The sequence below is a fragment of the Lactuca serriola genome, chromosome 5 (assembly GCF_051521515.1).
Source record: "Lactuca serriola cultivar US96UC23 chromosome 5, Lser_US96UC23_V15, whole genome shotgun sequence".
NCBI lineage: Eukaryota > Viridiplantae > Streptophyta > Magnoliopsida > Asterales > Asteraceae > Lactuca > Lactuca serriola.
Genome location: NC_136412.1, coordinates 168,411,014 through 168,421,606, shown reverse-complemented (window position 1 = coordinate 168,421,606; position 10,593 = coordinate 168,411,014). Strand labels below are relative to the sequence as shown.

The window sequence follows — 10,593 nt, the reverse complement described above, 5'->3', positions numbered from 1 at the left end:
TAACATATTAATAAATCATAATAACCTCTCTCTTTATTTATTTCTCCAATCAAGTTGCTTTGGTGAAGGCAACCCAAAAGGACCATGCACCATCGGGTCAAGTACATACCAAAATAGTTATGGACTTAGACACTAATCCAATAGTAACTATATTTGGTAAGTACTTAACCCGGTTGAGCATGGTCCTTTTGGGTTGCCTTCACCATAGCAACTTGACATGATGATTTGTTAAGAGAGAAGAAATATTATTGTTAATATATTATGAGAATAATATATTAAAGGATTAATAATATTATTTGATTAATATAAGTTATATATTAGTTAAGAATTAATTTGGTGACTTAAAGAGGTTAATTGAATAATGAGGCATAAACTATCAAATGTGTGATAGTTGTGTTTTGGGCTATGTATCCTTATAGATAATGGGGTGGATGAAATTTAGGGTTTAGGAACCTCAAAATCGTCCAAGCCTAATATCTAGGAGGATCTTGGATTGCTTAGGGCCTAAGTTATTCAATTAGGGTTAAAGGTGAAACCCTAGTATCCCATAGTATAAATAGACCCCTAGGGTGAGGGAAATCGGCACTCATGCAAGGCAAGAAACCCTAGGGCAGATTTCTCACCCTCCTTCCTCTCTCTCTCTGAAATCATCTTCTTGCTAGTTGGTGTTTGTAAGCCATTAGAGGAGTGACAATTGTGACTCTAAGCTCCAAGAAGAAGAAGTATCAAACAAGCAACTCAAGGTATTCTTCTAGATCTGTTTTTCATATGTTATGAATTGTTTGTTTACACTAGATCTATGAATGAAAGTCTTGAATACATGCATGTTCAATTAGAGAAACCTAGATCCAAGCAATTAGGGGTTGCATTTGCACATAGGAAAGTTCTTATGGCTCAAACCCATCAATTATTAATCTGATCAACACTTTCATTTTTAGTTGACAATATCGCCCTCGAAATGATAAATTTTGAATCGGCATCATGGGATTGCAAAGAAGGAAATATTGCATTAATCAGAGCGTCCACTGATTTAGTTTTATTAGTGTATCGAATGGACATGTTATCAGGTATACGAATATAGGAATCGTCCAATGTTTCCTCCTTTCCATCACCGACTCGTAATAAAAAAATCAGAAAACCATGTGTCATTTACCACTCTCATGTTGATATTTAATTGAAGCCTTTTAACAGAAGCCCATAGAGGTAACATTCGTAACCTAGAGTCGAAAATTTGTGCTCGAGTGCCACGTCTCACGACCGACAACACTTGTCTAAAGTCACCTCCCATAACCATTATCATTCCACCAAAAGGGAGCTTCTCATCTGTGATGTCTTGCATTGTCCGATCAACTGCTTCTATTGCCTTCCTCTTAGCCATTGCTGCTTCATCCCATATGATTACCTTTGCCTCGCAAGGTATCTGAACCTTCCCACTTTGTTTAGTGATCTTGTACATCAAGTTATTATCAAGATTGAGGGGAATTCCAAATCGTGAATGAGTTGTTCTCCCTCCTGGCATGTGGTTAGCTAGAACACCTGACGTGGCAGTTGCAAGTGCAATAAGACCATGGGCACAAATATTGGCCAACAAAGCTTTGTACAAAAATGTCTTTCCAGTTCCACTAGGACCATCTATGAAGAACACACCCGAAATATTTTGATCCACATGCCTCATTATCTCATCATATGTAAACTTTTGGCTTCGATTGAGAGAGTCTCGTGCATGTAAGTCTTCATATTCCACATTTATAGAGTATTCTTCTTGCACCTCACGATAGCCTCTTGATTGTAAATTGTTGTGTGCACTGACATTTGGACGGTCGTAATCACTAAGCTTTTTACTCAAAGATTCTCGGAAGACTCTAATGTCGATGAGGACCATATTTTGCACTCATTCGGCACATCCATATTGTTTCCTATAATCTTCAGAAAGAGAATCATAGTGGTCATACCATAACTTACGAACATTTCTTGGTTCACAAAATAACCTTCTAAGTGCACTGGGAAATTGCACTAAGGAAGTCTCTACAAGACATTGTGATAAATTATCATCGGTCTCTATTAAACGTCTTTCGAGAACTGCTTTTCGAAATGTAGGGTGTAATACACCATTGGCTATGTATAAATCTTCAAAGCAGGTAGGCCCAGTGATATGACATAAAAGCATGTGTAGGTAGTATCTCTCTCCTTCAGCTGGATAAGCATAAACAAGTCGACCAATCATCGATTTATGTTACCTGGTACTCCATCAATGGTTGCACCGATTCCATGTAAAATGTTTGGGAAAATCCTTATACAAATATTTTCTCGCATTGGAATCTTCTTTATTCTTCTTTAAAAATGTCGTCAACATTGAATTTTTTTTCCTTCTCCCTATCAACAATGTCTTGTATTCTGTCACCGTCTTTTAACCTAACCAACTGTTGATTTGGGAGACGTATTTTCAAGGCCATCACACAAGGTTGGATTTTTGAAAGAGGAAAGCTAAAAACTCGTCATAATGCCTCAGGAGGGGACACATAATGTGCGCCTTGAAACATTCATATCTCATTAATAACAACATTTTCTTGGTCTTTATCAATATGGATAACTTGTTTGTCATGGCCCTTATAAACATATTTGAAGAGGTACTTCATAGACTTTATAGTCGAACAAACCTCAACGTTGATATGACAATTAAAAATCATTAAAAACTTTGGGTTGTATGGAGCCACCCATCTGTTATCCAATGATGTATTTCTTACAGTCACCTCAATTCCATTATTTCTCCTTCTATATAATGGATATGAGTCGTCTCCTTGTGATGTCTTTTCCTTGAATTGCCTAGGATATCTGAAACGACATATTTTTGGCACACCCTGCATACATGGAATTTTTTCTCGTAAGCTACCACAAGGACCGTGCATCATGTGACTTTTGACAAGATCATGCATTTTAGGAAACCTTATTGGGTCGGGAATTTCCGCACACACAAGTTTGTCATAATCGTCTGGATTGTTCATCTTATATCCAGGTGTCATTATTAAGAGGAAATGTGCATGTGGCAATCCACGCTTTTGAAACTCTATTGCATACACATATGACCCCACCACACCGATTATATATCTCGGGAATAATTGTACCTTGAGATCCTCTAACTTAGCATTAAAAAACTCTTGCAACAAGGTCTGGTCGATCTTGAGCTGACTGTCCAGGCAATAACTCATCATCTTGAACTAAAGCCATGGCATCCCGAAATCTTCGATGCATGTCACGTGGACCTCCAATGAAACTTGCAGGTAACACAACTCTCTGTCCAACCCTACTTGGTTGAGCCTAACCGGCATTGAAGCAATCAACAACGCCCTGGAGTAAATCGGCTCTAATTTTTCTTTGGTTCTTTTCAACAAAAACCAAACGTGTAGTCTTAATCTTTATATAGGTATCTACTACAAACTGCTGGAAAAATCTCCCTCCCATCAAAATCACATTATCATTCGACCGTATCTGGAACTTGTAACAATAGTATTCCCGCATACTTACAGTATTTCTGCCGTTTTTTGAAGTAGATCCTATGATATCATAATTTATGTGAAAAATATAAGTTTAATATCCAAATATTTAAGGCAATATATGTTACATATTTTAAATATGTAAAAAAATGTTAAAGGCATACCTTCTGAACTTTCATCATTATCTTCATTGGCAATATTAATTTCATCCATGGCGACCCCATATCTTGGTATTTTACGATGCCATCTAGACTCGCCATTGGGAAAGAATAAAGGATACGACAAAGGATCATAACAACCAAAGTGAGTTTGAATTTCAGTACTATAGTTAGACCTCCCACAAACAATAATACCTCTTTTATATGCAGTGATGTTGTCATTTCTTTCAACCCAAATACCAGCAACCTATGCAAAGGTGTAGTTCAATATGGTGATTAATATGATATGTATAATAATAAATATGACACATTTAATTTTAAAATGAATAAAGATAAATGTTAATATTCACACCCCAGATGTGGTCGGTTTATTGTACACCCTTTGGTCAAGTTCCACCGATGCATTCAAAGTCATTCTATAATTATCAAGCGGTCCTAAATCAGAAAGTTGTTTAAACGTTCTAACATACGGATTTGAAGCTAGAAAACGTGTTAGTTTTTGGATGATTCTACTATCAACTTTCTTCCAGGAGGATCTCTGTGATATTTCAGCTTCACCGTCATAAAAATACAGTTGTAAATACCTCGATTTTCCATCACTTGAAATTAACCGATTGATATTATGATAGAGTGTTCCGTGCGCACAAAAAGTGTAAACTCCAGAAGTCATATTGGCCAATTCTTTATCCACCTTTACACCCAATGATGCGAAAGAAAAGTTTGAGTTATACGCCAGTTTGAGTTATACACCCTTATATTGTACCTGAAGCTTTCTTCTAGTTGCTCTTTCCTTGTGAAGAGTTGGTGCAATTTTGTGGCAATAGGGGAGTGTGTCAGTTTTGTCTTCCCGCTCATTCAACAAAAGGTAGGGAATTCATATTGTAGTCACTTTGCTCCACAATAAACACAAAGGTTTTGAGCCTTTAATATACGATGTTCCATACGGATATTTTTGTAAACAAAATCATATGGATCTTCCTGAAAGGCGTATACTCTTCTTTTTGTCAACATAGTTTGTTCCTTTCTTCGTTGATAATATTCTTTATTATAAGTACTCATTCTCTGAGCAGCACTTATAACACTCACAGAGGAATCTTCGTTGATATTTTTTTCGTTTGTCTCCATTGTAGTGCAACTTGTGAGTGTTGTAGGTTGAGTACATCCTTCACCGTTAGCTATCCTTCTCATTTTGTTTTTCTCCTTTAATATAATAGAAACAATTTAATATTTAGATGGCCTATTTGCTAGGTTTATATATCTTTATTTCGAACTTATCATATGAATGAATTTAATTGTAAAATAGTTTTGGTTATATAAAATTATAAAGGACATTTTTTTATATAATTTACTCATGAAATAAGAAGTTTTTGACGATTTAATATACCATATAGGATTCACTTAGTATTTATTATATCACCGGCAAGACTTCTTGATCTTATCTATATTATGAAAACTAATTTTAATAATTTTCTTTGGACTTAAAAGAGTATAATAGTATCAAACAATTAAGTAAAAAAAGAATTAGAGAGGTTACACCTACAGGAAATTAAACAAATAATTGACAATCATTGTGATGGATTATGTTTCAATTGGCCGGGGTTTGTAAATTGTAATCAAAAGCACTGTGCAAAGAATCTTGATTATTATTGCTTGTGTTTGGTGATATATACTTTTGATAAAAAAATACGTTTATTATAAAAGAAATATATCTTTTTGGAGAAAGGAAGCATTTCAAAATAATTTAAGTATTTGTTACCAATCATTTGAGATTCTTAGAAAATGAATTAACTTCTGCGAATTTATATGCCTTATGTTATTAATAATATGTATTTAGACCACATTTATTGAAGAATTTTGATAACCAGATCATAAAGATGACATATTAAGATGAAACAGAAGAAAATTTGGGACTTATTTGGGAGAAAAACTTGTGTTCATCGTCTTTGTCATCTCTTATCTTACCACACAGGGACAAAGCAACATAGGGACAAACGTGATACAAACGAAAAGTCAATGTCTCTTTAAAGCTTCCTGGTAAATTATACTTAACTGTGAATGATAGATATGTATCAAAGTACTTTATGCCATTCATGAACACCAATATATTGAATTGATAATCAAACAAACAATCATGATGCAAACAATAAAAACTAAACCTCATCCTGAATGCAATTTTTAAAAAACAATCTTCACCTGCTTACACCAAATTCAATCTAGTAAAGTAGAAGAAGTAAAGAAGACAGAAGACAAAAGAAGATTCATCAAACAGATAGAAGAAATAAAGAAAACCTAAATTCGTGTCACGAAATGTAATCCAATGCAATGAAGTAATCTTCTTATTCCCGATTCCTTGTTGGTGAATTGTGTTGTGAAAGTATAAAATAACAACATAATATATTAGATTTATAAATAGAATAATGTATCATATGATGTATTTTTAGATATTACTAATCACTCAAAAGTCATACTAAATATATTTTAAATTATACCATAAATACTTAATGTCAAAAATCATACCAAAAATATTTTAAATCATACCATAAATACTAACTGTAAAAAGTCATACCAAAAATACTTTAAATCATACCGTAAATACTAACTGTCAAAAATTATACCAAAATTAATGATATTTTCATTCAGATAATATCATAGTAAAATAATATATATATATATATATATATATATATATATATATATATATATATATATATATATATATATATATAGATATATATATTAGAAGCAGAAAATTACTGTAAATGTTAGTAAAACTTACAAATAAAAATAATTCCTTCTAGTTATTTTAAATCCAAGACGGAATGGAAATTAACAAAATGGAAGGAATCAGAATTCAAATGCCTTTGGGAATGCTCAATTCCATTCCATTCTTCCGATTCCATCATACCAAACAAAACAAAATAATTCTTAATGTAAAAAAATAACTCGATAATAACTGAAATAAAAATAAAGATATTACTAGGACTTCAAATTTTACCACAGTAGGGGACTCCTTGCTAGATAGAAACTCTTTGACATCATCTTCTTAAATTTTACGCAATATCAAAGTGTTCTTAGTTCCCTGCAAAATCAACTATTTTAAGGCACAGCTGTAAAGTCTCCACCATGTTTTAATATCTTGCTCTGTGAACAATTATAAATCTCAAATGTAAATGTTGTTACTTTTTATAAAGAAATGTAAGAGAAGTTTTTTTTTCAAGAATATCAGCCTATAAAAAAGGGTAAAGATTTTCCATAGTAAAAGAAGAAATCAAGAAAATTCACAGTTTTTTAATTTTGTGAAAGTAGGTAGCTTTCACAAACCTTTCCAAGATGAAGGTAAAGATTTATACCTTTTTCTATTCTTCAAGGTTGGCTTTGATCAAAGAATACATTGTAACACCAACAATGGCGATTGCAGTCCTAATTCCGGTTTGTGTTGAAATCCTATTCCCTACAATTTGAAAATATCAAAAAAAGAAACAAAAAATCTGGATTGTTTTTCAATCAAACATGGTGTATTTGTAATGTAGATCAATTGCCAAATACAATGATGGAGAAACCAATCACGAACACACGCTTCAACACGTTTCCTACAGCGTGCGTAAGTGGCGCAACCCTCTCTAAAGTGTTGGTTGCAATCTTGACACACAAGGAAAACAAATAATTAGTCACCCAAAACCCTAATAATGATAATTGACATTCGAATGATATGTTATTTACCTGGTTGTATAGATGATAGAACATTCTGATCCAGAACAAATCGGATACGAACTTAACCATTCCAACTTCCGCTATCGCGTCCCTAAACCCGTATTGCATCAATTTAGGTCCTTCTATCTAAAAAAGAAAAAAAAACACAAAAAATTCCCAATTCTTAAATCAAGAAAAGAAGAAAACGAATCAAGAAAAGAAGAAAACGAATATGAAAAACTTAATAAGCTATCTTACAAGTATTGCTGGCGTGGGGCAAAATAAAAGTGCGATTATCAAAATGTAAGCATACACATTCGTGCTATCCATACCTATCTGTCAAATAAAAACCAAGCAGATTTATAAATGGTTAATATTCGAGATAATTCGTTGATTCTAATTAACACAATATCGATGTTACCATGGCTTTCTTTGAATATATGCTTCTGTAAGTGAAAGAAATGTTAGAAATCATGGCACTTCTGAATCCAAGCCAGTTGAATGAAAGTTCGGTCAATGAGGCCATTGATACACCTAAAACATTTATGTCATTAAATCATTAAAATTTATAATTCTTTTCATTAAAGTTTATTAAACAAAATGATAATAGTAAAAAAAGATATACCAATCACAACAGGGGCCAACGACAACCATAGTGAAAAGGGAATCTGGTGCCCTAAAACAAACTGAGAAGCTGCAGCACTGAAGAATGGCTCCAAAGCTGTTCATAGTCATACCAGTGAATCCCCATCCAACGAAATTTCTGACCCTGAATCCCCACCTTCATCCTGGCTTCCGTCTAAAAAATCACGAAATTTCCAAGATAATCTCCTTTTCGTTCCTTCTCAAGAACAGACTGGCACTAATCACTACTACAGAGTATAGAAATGATACAACATAAATTTTGGTAAATGGTAATGATACCTGATAGATCTTTCCAGTGGTTATGTTGTTATCTCTAGTAAGCATCAAGTCTAAGAAGCGTTCATAATTACCCAAATCTTGGTCGACCTATCAAAACATCAACATAAAATTCAGGTAATAGAATATGCTATACCAGCAAGAGTTGAGGAGAACAATCGAAATCACAGGCTCTAAGATAGAGAGACGAAGGTCGAAGAAAAGTCCTCAGTCGTAGCTAGAAGAGTTAGGGCTTTTTCTTGTTTATGGTGTGCGATGTCTGGTGGCGATGGAGGGGATACTCTAGGGCTAGGGCTTGCAGTTAATAATGTCCGATGATGGCAGCGAGATAGAGTTAGGGTTTGTAGGTAGAAGTGTTGCTGTTGATGACGACTGAAGGTAACGACAACGTCGGTAGGGTGGCGATAGTGACAACTATAGGAGGGTGGTGGTAATGGAAGCCTATCGGAGATTGAAGAAATTGAGGAGGTAGACGGAATAGATTTGGAAGAAGCTTTTGGAAGAAACGTTGGTTGATAGTGTCTAGAGGGTATTAGGGTTTTCCACGAGAAGCTTTGATCGTACATTACAATGATATGTGTGTATACGTATACATTGTAAGCTTAATAGATTGTACATGGTGTTATAAAATGTATACCTTTTAATTTTCAAGACATGGGCAATATGTTTAATAATATAGTTAAGATAAATGAAAGAACCTATAAATTTATGTCAAGTGGCATGCAAGGGTCCGATTAGTTATTACAGCAAAGGAAAAATAGAATTAACCTAAATTTATGAAAATGAATACCTACAAAGCTATAAATATATAGAACCAAATCAAAACCCAATTAAAGAGCATATGAATCTACACCCAGCCTCCGCAGTATATATATATATATATATATATATATATATATATATATATATATATAGAGAGAGAGAGAGAGAGTTAGGTTCAAATGTTTTCACTATCTATTGTGTGCCTGTATGATTGATTCTGGACCAATCATTTTAGTTATTTTAAGAAAGTAATTAATGCTTATTAAATGTTGAAGTTGTAATTAATACCTATTATATCTTCAACTTGTAGTATGCATTAATTACTTTCTTAAAATAACTAAAACAATTGGTCCAGAATCAGTCATACATGCACACAATAGATAGTGAAAACAAAATAACCTAACCCTATATATATATATATATATATATATATATATATATGATTTTGTGTGTATAAGCATAAAACATCCAATGAAATTATAAAGTCATTGCCAAGAAATGATATATGTAGGTGCATGTTTCTACTATTGTTGTGTTGAAATAAGTTCAACGTAAATAATCCAAGAAATGCACACCAAATTAAATAACTCAATTCACCTTATTGATATTAGTTGTGACATCATATTAAAATATTTAAATATCAGTTTACGTATGATTTTTTTCAAGTTTTCATGAGATATATAGAATGTAAAGTGATATAAGTTGTTCATGTATGTTCCACAACATATTGGTAGTCTTACAATTGTGAGTGTTGTATCACCTCCTGGAGGTGATTTCTTGAAGCTTGTTACATTGGCTACCCTCAACATTGTTCATGTATTTTATTTGTAATTTTTTATATACTTTCAGTTTGCTTAATTAACCTGCCAATGAAAGCAGTAATCATAAGCACCTACTTTGAAATTTGCCTATGTGGTAGGTATATATATAACTTCTTCTATCATTTAAGTTAAAAATCATCCAAAATGCAAGAAATATATCATGTTTTCATTAATATCTTTATAAAGTATCAATGCCAATTTCAAATTTTACAAACCAGGACTTTTGTTGTAGATTGGCTACAATCTATTAAGCATAAGGATGGTCTCATAGCAATGTTGGGGGAACCATTCCGGTATCATCCATGTTTTATTAAGGTTTATGGTTTACTTTTGTGTCACACCCTAAAAACCGAAGGCGGAAACATTTCCGGGGTTGACTCCACGTTGAGTATCAAATCCAATGTACATAGTAAGTAAAGTGAAACAAACATTACATTACATATAGAAAAGTTTTACATTGTTTCAAAAGTAAAGTTGTACAGTTTGTGATACATAATATATATATATATATATATATATATATATATATAGAAACAAAACAAACGGGTCTTGTACGCACTCCAACCTGGATCAAGTGGATCTTCGGGTACATGTTCTATCAATGACCTGAGAACACAAGTGGTTTGAAAATCAGCATAACGCTGGTGAGTTCATAAGTGGTTTTTGTTTTGTGAAAATGTTCATGATTCCTTTCTGTTTCTGAAAATGTAACACACGCCAAGAAAATCCCACATTTTCTTAAAATGGTTG

General features: G+C 33.2%; 1 pseudogene; it reads right to left on the bottom strand.

The window, feature by feature from the left end:
- Positions 1-564: 564 nt before the first annotated feature.
- LOC145049936 (triose phosphate/phosphate translocator, chloroplastic-like) lies at positions 565-8,126 on the bottom strand (annotated as a pseudogene).
- Between the last annotated feature and the right edge of the window lie 2,467 nt (positions 8,127-10,593).